Raw genomic sequence first — 20,646 nt, 5'->3', positions numbered from 1 at the left:
AAATGTTCACATTGCTAAAATTAGGTATATTTTTAAATGCATCCATATTAATGGAAATGCACACATTTCATATACCTTTCGCTATTTGCACACCTAAATAGTTTTGACTGCAAGATAGCCTAAAGCTATTATTACTATACGTTTAATTTGGGGATGATTTACTTGTGAAAGCAACAGAGGAGAAAGGGAATCATGGATTACCTTATGTCTGAAATGTCAGCAACATAGGAAGTTGGTAGACTTGTATGAAAACTTCTTTTATTTCCATAACTCCACTTAAAAAAATAAGACCTTTCTCTGACAATTTATTTGGGGATAGAGTAAAAAGGCAAATGGAAAATTAGAAGTTCTGTATTCTTTTACACTTAGGGATACTCTAAAGTAAAAACAATAAAGAACACAAAAAGTTTAGAAAATATTTTGGAGAGATGCCTGGGTGGCTCATTGGGTTAAGCGGCTGCCTTCAGCTCAGGTCATGATCCCAGGGTCCTGGGATGGAGCCCCGCATCAGGCTGCCTGCTCCGCAGGAAGCCTGCTTCTCCCTCCCCCACTCCCCCTGCTTGTGTTCCCTCGCTTGCTCTGTCTCTCTCTGTCAAATAAATAAATAAAATCTTAAAAAAAAAAAATAAAATATTTTGGAAATATTTCTAAAATCATTTTTTTAAAGAACAAGTTTTTGTCTATATTGTCACAAATAGTGTAGTAGAACATGGAGGAAAAAAATCAGAATGAAGTTCCAAATTAAATATAAAAAACAAAACAAAACAATTCAAAGAGTATTTTTAAAAAGCAACAAAAGTCTTTCAAGAAAATAAGATTTATGTAACCTTTAATGGATGCATTGAACTATGCAGCATCCTCGAAGAATAATTTCACATTCACTCAAATGAATTTCAAAAAAATCATTAAAAATATATAGATATTAGCAGAATTTTCTCCCATGCAGGAACTCTTTTTTTTTTTTTCCAATTTAAATCACCATCACCAACAATGCTGTTTCCCATGTAAGCATCCAAATAGCAAATGCTAAAATAATTTTTAACTGAAATGTTTGCTACTTTATTTAAATTTTGAGAAAAAAAATAAACAAACTGCACCTACATATTGAATTTGATAGGGATTATTAGTTATCAGAAATTACAAAAATCTTCCTTAATTTAACTTGCATTATGGGTGAAATCTCAAATAAGATCTCCTACTCAAAATTACTTTTTTTTTTTTTCTGAGAAAGAAACAGAGACTACCTATACCTAGTACCTAGGTAGGAAGAGTAAAGAGAAGTGTTTTAATTCTAAGTCCCTTCTAAAGAATTCTAGATTTCAGGCAAAATGCAGTACGTAGATTTCTTGAGTGTCATAACAAGACAAAAAAATGCAGGCAATGCATATTGTTGTATGTGTGCTGTTTTACAATGAAAAATCACTTTAATGTGTTTGTCCATCACTCCAACATACAATCACAATTTTTATTACATACAGAATTGACTATGTAGAATTTTAATGTTTCCAATAATATATTTATATGCAAAAATAGGAACTCATTTAGATATTTTATCTAAGCAGTAATATTTCTTTTACCCATGTTGAACCAAAGGCACATACAGATCTTTTCTGCTTTACACAACAGCATGTCAGTTACCTATGTTGACCTAAAGGTAGGATATGTGGATCACACACACACACGCACGCACGCACGCACACACACACACACACACACACACACACACTGGCATGCACATACAAATGAGCTGCTTCCTAGAAAAACCTGAGAACTAAGAAAAATGCAAACATTCCTGCTGATTTAAAAGAATGAAGGGAAGGAAGGAAAAGGGAAAAGGGGAAGTTAGGAGGGACGAAGGAAAAGTCATTACGATAAGGAAGAGAGATGAGTAAACGGCTAACACTAGATTTGTTTCTATAACATTAATGGTCTAATTTCAGGGAAAATCAGGCCAACCAGTTCAGCATTTTTGCTGTCTCAGGTTCTAAAATACTATGGCTGCTGTACCCAAACTTTCTACAAAATCTTTTAGGACAACCATTGCTCACATATAGCCTGTAGTTATTTCCAGCCAATCTGTCTGCTGATCTGCTTGAAGACTCTCCTTATGCATCTACGAATTGCTAGGGTTGAGGAAATGAAACACCTACTGACAGCAAAACTCAACCATCCTGTAGGTAAGTGGGCATGTCGGGCTCAGACGATTTACTTCTCCAGAGGGAATAAAGGATAGGTGAGGAAAGGAAGGAGCAGAGGATTTGTAGATAAGCACTTCATCTGAGAAGTGCCAGGGAAGAGGGAAAGGTGAGGAGAACCAGTGAGAGCATCCAGTCAGATGGTACCCAGGCTGACAGCCTTGGACTGCAGCACTTTCTTCTCTAGCTCTCCCAAAGCTGCCTGTGATGAGTAGCCTTCGCATCTGCTCTGTTGTCTGATCCTTCACTCCCGTTCTCCCATCCAGGAAGAATATCACCTTTGCTATTTTAAAAATTTCCACATGAAGCCGCTACCAGGACATTCTAACCTCAACAATGGGCCCCAACCGCAGGGTGACCAGCTGTCCCGGTCTGCCCCAGACGAGGAAGCTTCCTGGGACCTGGGACTCTCTGGGCTAAAACCAGAAGTGTCAAAGACAAATGGGGCAAGGTGGTCACCCTACCCAACCATGCATTTCTTCTCTGGTGCTCAGGTACCAGTGCTCACACAGACATCCTTAATTAAGACATTCCTAATTAAATCAGGGCGAGAAATAAAAGGGAGTCAAAACTGACTTCTAAGTATATAACCAGAAGTTCAGGGAGGCCTCGGGAAGCCTACGCCATCAATAAGCCTTATTCACTAAAGCGAAAGAAAAATGCCTGCAGTGTATAAATCCTATGGTAACTGTTAATCCTCTCCAGAAGAAATAAATAAATAAAATTTAAAAAAAAAGAACACAGCTGATAAATTACTTAACCGAAAACGTAATGCTCAAAGCAGTAACCACAATGCAATAATTATTGGACTTGGTTAAACATAAAAATAAATCTTTTACTTCTCTCTCATCCCATTAGTACGTACAATGAAAGGAAAAGCCTTTTTAAAAAGGTACCTCACGGCCAATTTTTCCCCCTTAATTCTGCATTGTAATAAACAAAGGCAAAATCAAAAATCATGCAAGTGAAGTATAAGCTTTTTCCCATTATCCTTAGAAGGGTGACAGCGCCAATTAAAAACACGTCTCTGTGCAGCTCTCAGCAAATGCTCTTTTTAACTCCCTGATAGTGGAATGCCTTATTAAGAGGAAAAGAATCACAAAGTATAATGGCTTATAAATCATCAATATTTCTGGTGAAATCAATCTATTGGTCTCATTTGAAATGTAGAGAACCTCTCCTAACCTCATTGACATAATGTTCCCTGTTTAAATGCCTGAGACTAAAATAACCATCTAATATCTGAAAATGAATTGCTAACAGTACTGCCTTCCGAAGAGCAACAAGTAAATGTTGGGTTATTTGATAAAGCATGGTCAAATTTAAGATATTTCTGCTTTAAATGGAAGACAGTGGTCATATTTTATACACATGTGTGCAAGTCTCAATGTGACTTTTTTTCCCTCTGTTGAGATACTTGGCTTTGATTTTATTTTTATCATTTACGCTCTGAAATGCCAACACCACGCCATTCCTACAAAACACACTTTTATCCATTTTTTTTTTTTAAGTCTGCGTTCAAGTTAGAAAGTAAGTCATATCTCCAGATCTCGTTTTGTAAAGGTTGTACTCGCCACAGGCTTAACACAACGGTTGGAGACAGTGTGGAAAGGATCGATAAAGTAGTATTACCCTTTGTGATGGTGAGTCTCTGCAGGACATTCCGGCTTAACTCTGCTGTCTGCGCTAACACTCCATCCTTACCCACTGGGAGAGTGCACTAAAGCACAGCTATGGACCAAGAGCTCCAACGAGGATGAGAAACTCACTTCCTTCACCTTGTTCCGGAGCTGCTTTAATAAAGCTGGAGAAAATCTGGATGCCGTAAGAAAGAGTTTCAAATTTGAAAGACAAATGTATAAACACCCTGAAGTCTGAGGGCATAGGCCTTGACATTCAGACAAGTGTATGCATCATTCAGGAAGTTTCACTTTGGCAGGAGGCCTATAAATGTAGCAATTCTTCAACCTCAACATGTCACTTGTGATTTTAAAAAGCTAACTATTGTGGTTGCAGGGAGGCAACACTGCAATGTAATGAGCTTATATTAATTGCCTCCTTCACTTGCCAAGTGGACTTAGGGAATAATACATTAAATTTGCCTCCAAATGAAATGTTTTTAATTTTTCATTTGTCACTGTAAGAGTGAAGTTACAACTCTGTGGTTATGAATGCTGTAAGGTGTAAGGATATGATCACACTCTTCCCATCCATGTTAACAGGAGAGCAGCTAAAATGCTCTTCCGGCCAGAGACTTTGAGGCTTTGTGTGCCGTGCAGCAGGGACAATATGGATCTGCTGCACTTCTTTTCTTTCTAGTAAGTGTCCTGAGAGTTTCATTTAATTCAATAGACCTCACTTTGTTATTCTGGCAAAGGGAGTGATAAGTAATACAAATTCACATGTAGAGCCTTGTGACACGACAGCTCACTTCAGTGCCTTTCTGAGCCCCAATTATCTTTCAGGCCACATTTTACCTACTTTCTCTGATACGAAAATGGGCAGCTGCCTGCCACTTGTCCTTCCTCATGTCAAATACTCCTCCCATCAGACTCCATCTTTTCTCTGAGCCTGGATACCCATTCTAGTCCCTAAGATAAAACCAAGTCACTTGTACCTTTTCATAACTGACCCAAACAATGACAGACACCCTACTCTACAATACATGCAAGTAAGTAAAGAAGGTTCTGCAAAGAACTTTATTTCCTTTCTCTTTAAGCAAACTAACTTCAAGGGATTTAAAATGAGCTTAAATAGGGGCGCCTGGGTGGCTCAGTCGGTTGAGCGACTGCCTTCGGCTCGGGTCATGATCCCGGAGTCCTGGGATCGAGCCCCACATCGGGCTCCCGGCTCGGCGGGGAGCCTGTTTCTCCCTCTGACCTTCCCCCCTCTCATGCTGTTTCTCTCTCGCTCGCTCTCTAATAAATAAATAAATAAAATCTTTAAAAAAAATGAGCTTAAATATGTCATTTTCAGATTCAAACAACTGGGGGAACCCTTCTCCATTCTAGAAGGAGAGAGAGGTAGGTTTTGGATTTTAGTATAATTACCTATTTCCCTTACTAGTTAGGTAGTGACGCCCCTGTGTTGTAATATTTTGTAACTTACATTTACACGTATCTCAAATGATACTGTAATATATAACTACCATCCAGTCAGTACAAAATCCACTCATTAAATCTTATAGGCTGCCAGATGAAAAACCAGGGAAAAGAGATCTTTCACTTTATCATGCAGAACAAATTTATTTCCCCTTTGTCTTAACTTTCCCTGGCTGGCCTACACCTGGTTGTTACTTTTATAACTAAAAGTATCATTAATATGATGAACTAAAGAGACAACTGCCCTGGGCCGACACCCTCAGCCATGCTAAGAACTTGCAAAAGCTTCAACATTGCAGTTTCTCTTTACCATGTCCCAGATAAAATTCTTAGGTCGAGCTACCTACAGCCTCTGAAAGTGAGAGGGGAATTATTAAAAATATATTCCCCCATCCAGATCAAGCCACAGGGATCACACAGAGACTGCTTTCTTTCCCATTCTGAAAGCTATTATTCTCCCCTACTTATTAAATTGGTAACTTTTATATGGTGTTCAGAAAATATAAAACTACATGTAAGACACCTTGAATAGAAGATAGAATCCTAAGAGTAAGGCTTGCCCTCAAAAGGACGTAAAATCTGACAGAGAAGAGAAGTCACACATACAAATGATTGTAATTGGCCACTTCAGAGAACAGAGGTTTTGAAGTCAGATAAGCATGGGACCTTTGCTATTTTGGAAGCATAGGGCTAATTTGGATTTCTGAGTTACAACTGTATCTACCTTACAAAGATGGCTGAGGAACGAATGAGATCCAATTGTGAGCCCTCCTGTCCAGTGCTTCCAAATAATACACATTTAATAGTTTCTATTTTAATAATTAAAGGTATTATAACACACAGCCCAGTGAGGTAGAATACTAAAATGACAGGACAAGTTCAGTGAATTTGGGAGGTGGGGGGTAGCCCTACCTGGCTGGGGGTTCAAGGGAGATACCACAGAAGGTAAAGGGCTGTGTTTAGTCATAAAGAAAGGGTTTGGTACGTAGAATGGGGTGGGGGAGAGTCTCAGGGGGAAAAATAGGCACCTTCAACAATAACTACATTATTCTACATTCTACATTTTATGTTAATGTCAAGTACCCCCCAAGAATGTTCTAGATGATCAGTTTGGGCCACTAGGAGAAAGCCTCATTGAGGGAAGATCTCCAAAGACTTACTATTTATTTGAAGGAAGATCTCTGAATATTTTAGACATTTACCAGACTGTTAGGAAGTAATCCGGCAACTTCAGTCAAGAGTTTGGAATTGAGAAAGACCTCCAACAAGCAGGTGGAAGCACAGTGATAGTTTAAGCTTGAGGAAACAGGGGCCTTTTATCAGAATAATGACAGTCAGAATAAAAACAACATGACCGAGAGGAGAAACACTAAAGTTGTAGAAAATATAGGACTTGGCAATTAATTGGATGTGGGGTATGGCAGAGGAAGGGAAGAAGTAAAAAGGACATGCATTTCAAGTGCAGACATCTAAGAACGTGACAAAATGTTAAACAGAAAAGAATCTTAAGTGCTGGAGACGTTATTAGCTTTTGGATCACATAAGTCAGCTTGGCGCTCATGAAATCTGTTACAGTGTTGAAAACTTAAAAAGCCAACTGTCCTACCATGGGCCATCTGAAAATTAATTTACTGATAATACTGAACTTCCAAATAAGTAGAATATCTGTGATGCTTAATATGTTTCAGGGTATATTTGGAATCTAAGATACAGGGGAAACAGTTTTCAAAAAATGAAAAAAATTAATTTAAAAAGGATGAAAGCACTCAGGGTCCATCTTAAAACAAAGCAACAGGGCATCTATAATATTTACACTGGTCACAAAATAAAACTTTGTCACATGTTAGTTTTATTTACTAGCCGTTGTTCTGTAGTATTTCATCAAACAAGGTCTGTATTTAACAGTACTAACAATGTGTCAAAACAGCAGTGTGGGAAGTGAGGGCACCAGGGAGTACCCCAAAACAAATCCGCCCGTTGAGAGGAAGCATTTGCTTCATGTGACAGAGAAAATTAAATCTTCATGCCTACATAAGTACATAAGAATAAGCCCAAGTTGAAGGTGGCATTAATCTCAATCACTGTTTATTTGTGGGTGTTTAGACATATTACATGCAGGGTATGTTTCCATTATTGCTGTTTTGAATGAAACATGCAGCATTTCATTGTGAGGAAACTAGGGAAATAATTTTCTCAATTGCAGAACTCCAGTAACAAAGGAAAAAAACTACAAAACTCGGCTCACTTTATAGCCTTGCATGCTTAGCCCTGTCTTTATTTCAAGGGAGTGGAGAAAAGAAATCTAGAACAAACCATTCCCTCAAATGGTATTAATAAAAGAATTGCTCTACCTCATTATACATTTTATGTTTTAAAAGATTACATATGGATCATTAAAAAAGATTAAGATATGTCTGAAAAGAATTTCAGCAAAAAAGTGGTTAACATTTATCATAGCTTTTCAAAACAAAATTGAATTCTACTTTCTGTGAAAACTTTCCAATGCAATATTACTTTTTCTTACATATACAGCCTGCAACTTACCTAGGGCACTATTTATCATTTGGACAACTTAAGTACGCTGCATACACACACACACACACACACACACACACACACACACACACACAAATCACCTTGAGATTTTCTCAAGAGAAATTCTCTCTTGGGAAACTCAAAACTGTATTAAAATGATAAGTAGCAAGTCTTCACTCTTCCTTCATTAACTTAGGCAGACAAGTGTGATATACACACACCAAAAAAAAAAAAACAAGGTTCCAACATGCTCCTGGTCATAATAACCATCTTTGCTTCCTCCAGTCCACAAAGTTTGTTCATTTTTACAAAGATATTATAAGCTGTGATGGAAAAACCAGTACCCAGAGGAGCCTTCCAATTATCCACACAGGTAGCCTAGCCCATCTGGGACCCCCAACAGGTATGGGTCAGGCTTTAAGGATTCAAAATAATTATTGCAAAGGAAGTGGTTGAATGAGTAATTTCTCTTCGGTATTCTAACCACCGATGGTAGTTAAGCAGAGAGAAAAGAAGCAGAAATTTGGGGTTTAAAAAGGTAGCAGTAACACTGGGAAGTACTAAAATTCAGGTTTATCAATTGTTTTATGTAGGTGGTACATAGATTCTACAAGAGCACTTTCCAAGCTACCTAGCGATTACACTTCACAGCTATCTCTGTCAAAACAGTGTTATGTGCCACCTACTACAAATATTCACACTTCAGAAATCTGGGCCCCACATCAGAGACAATAAGCCAAAAGGAAATCTCTTTCCATAGTTTACATGTATACTTTACATACCTTTTGTATACAGGGACTGAGGCAAGGGATGTGGTCAGAGGGAGAAACATACCGTATCTTCAGACTCTGCTCTAGATTTTGGTTGAATCCAAATGAATCCAAATTGCTTTCTCAAAGATAAAAATCATACAGGAAATTAAAAAAAAAAGACTTTCTTAGGGATTTCTCTTAAAAATAGCAAAAATAAAAAATGAAGCCTAAAAATAGTAATAGTTTCTGCCCCCGAACCACCACTATCCCATCTCGGAGGCAGTCCCAATATTAAGACCACACAAGAACTAGAGTTTTGGATGGTAAGTCCCAGTCTAGGTGTGGGTCTCGGTTCCACCACAGCTAGATGAGTGGTCTTAGGCAAAATTACCCTTCACTGAGCCTCAGGATCCAAACACATGAATGTTAAAAATGACAAGGACCTACTGAGTCTGCTTGTTAGAGGTTTAAATGAGATAGTCTCTACATCGAGCTTAGCACGGTGCCTATTTCACAGGCATCACATAAATTCCTAGATATAAGGCACATTTTCTCAAATATCCTTAGGAACAATCTCTCCTTCCGATATTTGTATTCTGGTATCTTTTGCAAATGCTCTATATTGAACACTGCGCTATATATTCCAGTATGCTATATTGTCTCAATTGCTGGGCTACTATTTTGATTTTTGAGTGCCTGTTTTATAATGTTGTTAAATATTTTGACTATCACTCCTGCTGTTTGGAGAAGATATGCTGGCTTTTTGTGATTTCAGCCCATGTTCATTTGGATGCTGTGGAGGTTGATTTACCAAAATGGAGGTGACAATACTTAATACTGATTTTGTAATAGATCCCTGGGGTATGACATTACAATTCCAAGTGCCAAATGAGAACAAGCCCTCTTGAAGATCCTCTGTGGGTTTGTCTTTGTTTGTTCCCCATATCCATTCTCTGCTTTTCCTGCTCTGCTTTGGAAGCTAGGAAACTCAACTCTAGCTCTGGCTACCCCTGCCCTATTGGATTCAGCTACAGAGAGGCAAGAGCAAGAGTTCAAAGGGAAGGGGACGTCCAGGGTGTTTCTTCCCAGTCTGCCTTCCCTCTCCTTCTCTCCTTCCCTGGAGCCTTCATGGTCCTAGAATTGGCTGACCTGCACACCAACGAGGCTTTACTAGGTTTTTAAAAGAGTAGTAATAACTTGATTGTGCATTTTTCCCCTGAGAAGGAATTGAAAAGAATCATATTTGTTAATCTTCCTACAAGGACTTCTGTAGTGTCTTTATCTCTCCTTAAAAACAGTATAGGCTATTCTCTAAGAAGAGGAAATCAGATTCCATGTAAATACTTCAGTGAATATATACATTCCTTTGATGTGAGCAGTAAGCAAGAGTATGCGTGAGCCCTGTCGTAGGGAGATGGAACGGGCACTGGAGGAGGCATCAAGACTAACCACACCTGATTAGTGTGGGTGAGCAGTGTCCTGTCGCCCACAGACTTTCCATGGTGATAGATGTCCTTATCCACCAAGAGTACGCTAAGCATATAAATAATATAAAATATATAAATACATATAAATCACTTAGGCAAGGCTCCTTTTTTATAGGGAGTTCATTCCTATAGATGCACAACTGCACAAAACAAACATACGAAGCAACAAACACTTTTCATATTAACTCTAACCCCAGCCCATTTGACTTTTATCCCTTCAAGAGGAAGGGGTATCAGTCATAATGGGAATTTCTTTTTGGAAAAATAATGTTTTTTTTTTTTTAATGATCTATTTATTTATTTTACAGAGAGAGAGAGAGAGACCATGCACAAGCGGGAGGAGCAGAGGGAGAGGGAGAGAAAATCTCAAGCAGACTCCACACTGAGCACAGAGCCCGACATGGGGCTCCATCCTACAACCCTGAGATCAGGACCTGAGCCAAAACCAAGAGTTGGCTGCTTAATGAACTGCATCACCCAGGTGCCCCGGGAAAGTGAAATTTTTAATTAGCATAGCTTTTACTGTGAACAACAGCTAATATTTATTGATTCTTCAATATGGTCTATGCACTGTGCTGAATATGTTACACGTAGTCTGATTTATTATTTTAAATGACAGAGTGAGGAGAGTATTCCTACCCTTTTTATTTTACAGAGAGAAACAGAGGCTCATGGGGTTAATGTGACTTGCACAGGGTAAGAGACCTAAGAGGCAGAGTTGGGATGTGAATGCTGGCAGGCTGACCTTAGTGTCTACGAGATACAATATCACCAAAATATTAGCTCATATTTATTTATTTTTTAAAGATTTATTTATTTATTTTAGAAAGAGAGGGTGCGAGTAGGGGGAGGGATAGAGGAAGAGACAGACAAGCAGACTCCCTACTGAGCATGGAGCCAGACTTAGGGTTCAATCCCAGGACCCTGAGATTATGACCTGAGCTGAAATCAAGAGCTGACGCTTAACTGACAGAGCCACCGAGGTGCCCCAATACTAACTCATATTTAATGGATACTTATCATGAAGTATAACCTTGACATGGTTTTATTTCCGTATTTTCCTTTCTACAACTACTATCATCCCATTTTACAGATGAGAAAATTAAGGCATAAAGAGTCAAAGTAGATTGCCATGGCTTACACTGCCAACAAGAGAACAGAACTGCAAGTTAAACCCAATTCTTCTGACTCCAAAGAAAGCACCATATCTCACTGCACAGACGCTTCCATTCCAAAGCTTAATGTTATTATTAAACACAGGTATCATTTTCAATATCAACATTTATAGCACACTTATTATGGTCAAGGCCTTGTGCTAGCTGCTACAATTGAATGCAAAGACCTGAAGTTCCTTCTATCATTAATCTTAAAATAAAGCTAGGAAAACAAAGCACAAAAGCTTATGGTTTTATTCTGTTAAACATAATTTTTAAAAAAATATTCAGAACATATCAGAAGTAAACAGGTGATTATTTGGAGAAGAAAATTCAGGGGATGAAGACCTCACTGGGGATTTGTACTACAATTTTCCAGAATGAAACTTCAGTCAGTCTTCAAGAAGAGAGGTGGACTTTCAAAAAAAAAAAAAGAATATGCAGAAAGACATGTGGATAGTTTTAGCAAAAACAGCCGGCAAACCCAGAGAGGAGTCAGTGCAAACTGAAGACGAGTTCAAATATCAGCAGAGTGTGGACTGTATTCTATAAATGAAGAGATGTTTGACCTCAGCCATGAGATGATATGAAACACTGCTTGAAGAAGATAAATTCTCTGTTCTAGATAAGTACAAACAATTCAAACTTATGTAGAGAAAGTAAATAAAGCTACAACTAACTTGAGGGTTGATGTAAGATTTTTCAGAACACCTATATGGCAGCGCCTGTCAGCATGTTTATACTTACACTGAAAAACAGGCAGATTGATTTTCCCTGATTAAGGCTGCTTCAGTCTGGTCTGATGAGTAAATACCCAAAGCAGCCACATGCTTAGCTGCCCTCCCTCTGCAATTACCACGTATTTCTTTTCCACTTACTCAAGGTGTGGATCTAAATTTGTAATTCTTAACTTTTTTCAAAGTAGGCACACAGACCAGTCACTTGACCTTATGATTCCCCTGCTCCTGCTAGGAGGGACATTCATTCATTCACTCATTGTTTACCAAATACCTACAAAGTGTCAGTCCAGGTGATAGGCTTTAGAGATACAAAAATAAATATCATCTCCATCTTTAAAGAGCTCACAGTCTGCTTGAGGGAGATTGAGAAGTGAGCAGTCACAATATGCTGGCTGAAGTGCTGTAACAGTCCAATATACAGGGTGCTATGTGATCACACATAGGAAAGCCTTCATTTGGCCTGCTGCGTTCTGCCACGGCTTCCAGAGAAAGGAATTTTTAACTGAGGTGTGAAAAATAAGTAGCCATTCTCCAGGTGGCTTAGAAGGGAAAAGATATTCCTAACAGAGAGCGAAGGATGTCCAAATGCCTGGGAATCTGGGTAACTGTCACAAAGAATGATCCAGAGCTGAGTTGAAGATAGGGGAGTGATCAAGAGGGGCTAGCTACCATAGGGTGTCTGAACTTGATTCTGTGATTACATTTGAGTTTAGAAAAAACACAGACAGAGACCTAAGGAGTGGAGGGGTAGGAACTGACTGGAATAAAATTCATGTACTTCTTAAAGTTATCATTAAAAAGATCATCTAATTTTATCAGGTGATGTTCTCCCTAGTCCTAGAGAGTTGAAGGCACCACATTTTGTCAGAATTTGGAGGTAGAACTTGCTGATTCAAAAAAACCCAAAAAACAAAAGACCACTATCCTTTTGTATTTTCCCAGCTCTGAGTCCATAATGCCAGCTAAAGAATTGCCATTCTACCTCCCAGGTGTTAACTCGGACAACTTGTCAGTCAAGAATTTGTCTTAAACAGTCATCCAGGTGGCCACAGGTGGAAAATGAAGAAATGATAAGGAAGGTTTGGTCTTGCCAATTATAGGAATTTTAGGCCAGATCCATTACCTGGCTTTGATTGATCTAGATCCTGGTCAATAATTTTAAACACATGTCTCTACTAATCCTAGGCTCTGAGGACCAGCCACGCTAGGTTCAAGATTACTGAGAAATGTCTACTCACTGACTCCAACTCCCTCTGCCTCACACCTCCAGAAAAATGTGAAATTATTAGAGAGGAACATTATAATATCACTGAGAACAGGCTACTTGGGTATTTAATGGCCAGTAATAAGAAGGTTAACAAAAATAATGCAGATATTGAATGCCTCCTCCATATTTGCTGCTTTAATGTGTTATTTAAAGCACACTATATTTTGGCAAAAAGTTTATATAGAGGTGTGGTTTAAATAACTTTTCATACAGATGACTCAAATTAACTAGAAAGAGATTTGGAACTTAAAACAATCAAAATAATAAACCTCCCTTCCATATACGTATTTCTTGACAGTTTAAAGAACACAATCACAAACTTAATTTTGCCTGAAGCTCTTAACAATATTATGAGGCAGAAAGGATAGATTTTCATGTCTAGCCTACCTTAGCCGACACAGATAACTGATAGTACTTTCCAAGGACAGGTTATAAAATTGGTACAGACGTAAAAATTACCAGTGGTCAGGAAACCAAATATCTAGGTGTCTACTGGGGGGGGGAGGGGGGGGAGGGGGAGAGAACATCTGATTCTTCCCCTTCTATCTGAAGATGTGTGTGTGTGTAAAACAGTGTTTTGTAGACATAAGTCCCACTTGTACCGTGGAATTAAAATAATAATAATAGCAACAGCTTTAATTTGATATGTGAACGACCATTTACAAAATATTTCTCCATTCACTGCCTAATACAAACTTCATTTTCATAACAGGAAACAGGTAGGTTTTACGATGTTTACTTTACAGACAAGAAAAGAGAGGTCTAGAAATTTCATTCAGGATTTTGCAGCAACCAAATGTGGAGGAAGTTGGAGTTCTGGTACTTGTAGCCCAATGTCAGTCTCATCGCAGGAAAATGTCCCAGTTCTCCCGAATAGTTAGAATGTCCCCCTCCCCTAATCTCCCTTAAACTGTATTCATACTCCTCTGGATGCCAAGCTGTATTCTACCTTTTATTAACAGTATGATTATTTCCACACCTTACTTTTCTTAGCCTCTTCACTAACACAGCAGGAAAACAACAACAACAAACTTCTGGTAGGCCCAGTGTAAGGCTTTCACGTACTGTGTTCACCAAACCGATCTTTAATTGACATTCATTCAGTGTCTAGGTCTTGTGGAAGAGACAGTTAACACTCATTAGTCTGTTTGTTCTCTCCTCTTGGTGGTCACTCAGCCACACCACATGCTATTCTTCCCCTGAAGTTCATGGCAGAGATCCAGCCAATGGGAACTGAGTGGAAACGAGGCCCACCATTTCCGAGCTGAGAAAGTTAAGGAAACCTCCCATTCTTTTTCCCAGCCACCCATTTAATAAATAATACCCCAAGTACCTAGAAAGGGTTGAAGCCACAATAAAGGAAGAGCCTGGGTCTCTCACGTGATGGGCACCCCCCACTCCATTCCCTGCTCCCACCAACCTGTACTGGACTGTGTGATAGGAGCAATAAAGAAACCCTTACGATGTGAAGCCACTGAGATGTGGAGGTTATTTATTACAGCTGTTAGCCTACCCAGACTAATACAACTCTCCATTATAAAAAGCTAATATCTACAAAGAACTAATATTCAACAGATCCAAAAGAGTATACATTGTGAAGAGATTTTAATAAGCTATTTCATATTGCTGATTCTGAGAATACATTTTTGTTGCGGAGGGGGGAAAAGCCCCACAATGCTGCCCTTTCAAATAAAAACCCTCCAAATAATGATTTTTATGATCAAATTTTCCTATCATAGAAATCTTTAGGTCATGATAGATAAATTCTATGAAGCACACATTGTAATATAAGACTGATATCAAGATATTCAGGACATACTAATAAGCAAAGCATGGATGGACAAATCTAATTTAAGGCAGTCCTGCTGAGTCATTCGAGATTATCTATCTACCCAAAATGAACATAATCCATTAGCATCAAAATAACAAATTCCCCCAAATGCAAAGGGGTCTAGATCTGTTCATGACTTTTATCAGCATGACATGTAGCTAATATTCATTTAAAATGTCAAACAGTAAGGGCATTGTTTTGCACTCAAATAATTATCAGTTAATGAAGCTTTAAAAAAAAAAAGAGTCTCTTATATCTAGATTGAGTTATTCTTTCTGTGGTGCTTACCCTCGTATTCCTAAATACTTAAAATGTTCCCATAGTAAATGAGGTCAGCTTACGTAAGCTCAAAAGCAATAGGATATTTTAGCCTCAGAGCATAATAGCAAGAATATTAGAACACATTCATTCAATTCAGAAATTAAGCCTATTATTCCATACTTGGCTACATGCCTTTTACAGTTAAAATGTAGTGAAGGTACATCATAAAAATATAATCTCTAAGGTCCTCTTAGAATAAAATTTGAAGTCCCAACAATCCCACTTGATAGAAGAGAAAACGAAGGGTCTGAGAGATGCTGTGGCCCACCTAACGCCACACAGGATTCTGTTCCTAAACCGAGGAAGGCATCTTCTGACCCTTTTTTGTGGCTGCTTGTCCCTGTGACAACTGAGATGACAGAGGTTCTTCTATTAAGCTGGGATACTCGCCACACTAGGACACACAGTGCTCTGATTTGAAAAAATGGGTTTACTTTTTCTAGCACTCTTAATGCAATCACACTTGCACACTAACAACAAGGGTGCTGGATGCACAAGTGCAGGGAACCCCTGAAAGTTCTCAGGAGGTGGAAGGCTAAGGAGGAAGGCTATGACATGATTATCCATTTCACAGAGGATTTGGAGACCTAGCTTTGTCTCATCTTTCTTTCCCTCCAGGTCTCCAGAGGACTTGGCTATGGAGACTATGTCTACTGAAATCGTTGAAAAAGCTTTGTTATGTCTTATTATAGACACAGAAAATTACTCCAGAGACAACTGACTTGCTGGGAAGCAACAGTCAGCTGGAATGAAGGAAATCGCCAAACCTTCCTGGTAATGTTATAGTTGGGAGCATCAGTTAGCATAGCCTGTGGTTACCATAATCAGAAATCCCCGTGGAAGAGCAGATTTAAAGGACCTTTCCAAGTTACCAGTGGAAGTGTTAAAACCCAGTACAGTGGCATGTAACAGGTAGAATAGAAAAGTCCAGATAATTCACAAATGAATTATCTTTTATTCTTTCATTATTACAATTCTCAAGTTTTCTCTTTCCAGAAGAATTTTTTTAAGTCACGTACATTTCCAGTATGATTTCATTGTATCTGCCAGGTATGTGTATTCACATTAGAAGGGCCACCAGAAATTCAAGTGTCTTTCATTTGGTAGTCCCACTGAACAAGGGCTACCATTTTTCAAATCGAATGTGGGCACTCTACTCTTGAAACTCTCCCTAAATGTGTGATCCATGACTAGATGAGGGCTTTGTAGCATATCACGCCCATTCAATTGACAGGCACATTCATCCAGCTTTGGATGAAAATGCTTAACTTTAGCTATTGTTTTTAAAAATCATGTCTATCAACAGATTGTAATATGGCTCTGGCAAGATATAGCTGAAAATGCTTTTCTCCTCATTTAGTTACACGTTTTTCTGAAGTGCACTCTGCTTTCTTTATGATGGAATTGTCATGAATGTCAGGCTTCTGGAAATAAACTTTATTTTTTCCCCTTCAATTATAAAAAAGAAAAAAAATTACTTGCTTTGTTTGTGGCCTGGGGTTCCCTCCCCCCACTCCCAGGGAAATATTTCTCATACAGAAGTAAATGGACTTTGGAGAGGTATGAAAGACTCTCTATTTAAAATTCCAAATAGTGCTCTGGCTCATCCACCCAGCTCTTGCAAGATTGACCTTATGTGAAATTTGAATGTAGATTACAGTGTTTCAATTTAACAAGATTAAGGTGTGATTACATTGGTTATTTTGTAATTTCATACTTTCTCCATTAAGGGAAGTCAGCATTTAAAATCATCTCAGTCATTTTTAATAGCATGCTGAAGTGGGGAAAAAAAATGCTTACCATTTTAAGTTACCAGCCACTTAATTTATTTAGTTTTTATTTTCTAATCAGTTATTTCTTAAAATACAGCATTCCATATCTTCTCCACAGTAATGCAAATCACAAGCCACTTCACTTTCTTCAGTTTCTACTTTCTAATCTTATTTTTCTTAAGATAAATCTCCCCAAATATTCAGAGTGGAGGAAGAGGGCATGAAACAAAAAACTTAAAAAAAATATATATATATACTGTAGGGGAGCCCAGGTGGCTTAGTCTGTTGTTGAGTGTCTAACTCTTGATTCCGGTTCAGGTCATGATCTCAGTGTCCTGGGATCAAGCCAGGGGTCCAGCTGCATTGGGCTCCACACTCAGGGGGAGTCTGATTCTCCCTCCCCCTCTCCCTCCTCCTCTCTCTCTGCCCCTCCCCCCACTTGTGCATGTTCTCTCTCTCTCAAATAAATAAATAAAATCTTTTTTAAAAAAAATACTGGAATATTTAGACTCAATTTACAATAGAAATTTCTATTTACCCATTTCTTAGGGAGGAATAGTGTATAAGAGTGATTTCCATCCTGGCTTTTGCTGAATACTGGTGTCCCACAAGATACTATTTTCACTGAAAGAAGTAAATCATGGCCAAACCCTAGTGAGAAATGCTGAATACCTTATCAGTTTCTTGGAGAATCACAATGCATATCTGCATACTAAAATCTCTTGGATGTCCTCCAGGGAAAAAAAAAATATATTCAATTTTTTAAAAAACAATTATATCCACAATGTATTTGGACATAGATCTTTCTCTCCTTCTTGAAACATCTATTAAGATTCATCAGGACACTAGTGTTGAAGGAACACAGTTTGGAAAAACCAATTATAGCTGGAAATACATGGGTTTTAGGTTGTGTTTTCAAACCTCTAGCCTTGATACACACTAGCTGTGTGACTTTGGACAGGTTACTTAACCTCTCTGATACCCATTTCAGTTTTCCATGCCAACCAATTTTTATTGAGAATCTATAGTGTGCCAGGGGCCTGAGCTATCTCGGCACAGGGAACAAACAGTACAGTAAACAAAGGAGACGTACCCCACCCTCAAGGTAATTTGAGGTCACGTAGAAGAGATGGATGTTAAACAAATACATGTATAATTAGAGTGCTGATAAGGGCCAGAAAGGAAAAAAAAGAGAAAGAGGAGGAAATAATTACAGGGAAAGGCTAATGTAGATTGAGTGGGTAGGGAAGTTCTCCGAGGAAGTCACAAGTTGAGTCCTGAAAGAGATGTAAGATCTGGCTAAGCAAATGTGGCAGTGAAATGTTTCAGAAAGAGAAAAAAGAAAATGTGAAGGCCTCCATACCAGTGTTGAATGAGTCTATGCTGACTTTCCTCAAGAGAGAAAATATGAAACGTAAAACCTACCAAGCTAGAGCTTTCTTCATCTTGTTGGATGAGCTTGTTGTATCCAAGGTTCAGCCAGAAGGCCAGTAGGGATGGGACACAGTGCTGGGGGCAGAGGTGGGAGAGCAGTAGGGGCACTTGAGAGCCATGAAATGTGCAGGAGTCAGACCTAGGTCCAGTTGCCCAGCACTCACATGAAGGAGTGTGGGTTTCACTCTAAGGGCAAAAGATATTAGAGTGGTTTCACCTGATTTAAGTTTTTTAAAAGTTTGTACATGGAAAACAAGGAGATCGGTTAGAAGACTGTTTCTCGATAAGGATTTCAGATTCCTCATCTGCAAGACTAGGTATTAATTCTTAAGTCATACTGTCATAGGAAAGAGTTAAAACCTATACAAGAGCTTGGCAGAGATGGGGCCAAAATGAAGCCTCCTGCTCACACTTCTCTCTTGAGACATGGAGCCAAACGCATCTAGAGACTTCCATAGGTCTACATTGACTTGCCCACTCCCAACTTTGTGCATTCCATCCAGCTTTCTGAATTATAGCCTCTTGAGACTGTATTTCAAATGGGCTATACTGTGAATAAGTGCAGAGGGAATGCCTTCTCTACTCTACCACTCCTTCCCGGGGACAGGTGGGAGATACAGCACCGATTTTGCCCTATGAATTCAGAATCCCATCGTTGCGCAGGGTGTCACCATGGTAATTTTGGGGTTCAAATGTGCTTGACTATCCGAGCAGAACTGAAATGCAGGGGGTGTGAGGTAGAGGGAACACCAGAAACTAACTGAATAATTACAAAGCACCTCCTAGAAAGTCTCTATGCTGGCCGTTTGGATACTTTGCCTTTTTGAGGTCAAAAACCACTGCTTTAAAAACAAATAAATGATCCACTTTTTTCAACAAATTAATTGGAAGGGCAATAAAAGGATGCAGGGGGAAACTATGGATTTAAGAGACTTAAAAATAGTTCCCAAACTGACAAACCTAAACCTCAGCATTTAGGAAGACATCTCTGTGTGATCAAGAAAAGCAAGAAAGTGATCGTACAAAGTCAGATTGATGGTTACTTTTGAGGAATGCCAGGGATTTATGATGTGATGGTATGTCATGTGTAAGACTCAGGGTTCAAGTGGCGGGGGGCTGGCCAATTTATTTTTCTTGACTCCAGTGGTGGTTACAAGGGTGCGGCCTCTTATTAACTTATTAAATTATATATTTGTTTCATTCAGTTCTGTATCTGTGTTTTACTTTAAAATAAATGATTAACAAGTGAAGAAGAAATTACGAGCAAACAAATAATAAATTTTACATGTCAGTTATTTCAGTCAAGGCCGTGACACAAATTTTCAAAGTCAAGAACAAAACAGAGCTCAGGTTTCACGAAATAACTTGATTTGTCCTGCAGTAGGAATAAAGAGAGAGAGAGAGAGTAATGATAGTGTCATATTTTCTGTGGAATTTTTCTCTCCTTTCCAATTGCATATCATAAATCACTAATTAAACTGTTATTTCATTACAGAGTTTAATTACTGTATATGTCACTTAGCTGCCCCCATATCTTGATACACCAAGACAAAAGTATAAATTAAATGAGCAACAGGAAAGCATTCCTGTTGATAAAATTTTTACATTATAAAAAATCTTACCTTGCAAACTGGACAATTAATTTTGTAAATCCTTATTTTAATTTATAAGGAGTAATTCTACAGTATAGTTGATAGGCTTTAATATGATAATAAGTAATTAACTACAGCATCTCATGTGTGTGTGTGTGTATACATACAATACACATATGTACAATATAAAGGTATAAAATACTTCCCTAACTATACCTTTTTCTATCCCAGACATCAGAAGGGAACACATATAAGTCTAAGAGTCCTTACTGATCGTGAAAGACCTTTCACTTCTGGAAAATCTCCAGGTTCTTTGATCATGTCATCTTTGGTTATTTGAGCACAAATTCTTTTCATGCTCTCATGATATAATAATTTGGTAGAAATTGGGATACTTCATATTTGAGTACTCTACGAAAATGTAAATTGTTACCTGCTAAGCAGGTAACGGAACTCACTCTCAAT

The 20,646-nt window shown here is 38.4% G+C and overlaps 1 protein-coding gene across 1 annotated transcript in view; it reads right to left on the bottom strand.

Moving 5' to 3' along the window:
- TENM2 (teneurin transmembrane protein 2) overlaps window positions 1–20,646 on the bottom strand; it is a 1,103,161-nt gene that overhangs the window by 998,614 nt on the left and 83,901 nt on the right. The gene's annotated exons all lie outside the window — the stretch shown is intronic.

The sequence above is a fragment of the Leptonychotes weddellii genome, chromosome 7 (assembly GCF_054177405.1).
Source record: "Leptonychotes weddellii isolate Sample4059 chromosome 7, ASM5417740v2, whole genome shotgun sequence".
NCBI classification, from domain to species: domain Eukaryota; kingdom Metazoa; phylum Chordata; class Mammalia; order Carnivora; family Phocidae; genus Leptonychotes; species Leptonychotes weddellii.
This window is presented reverse-complemented; position numbering and strand designations above follow the sequence as displayed.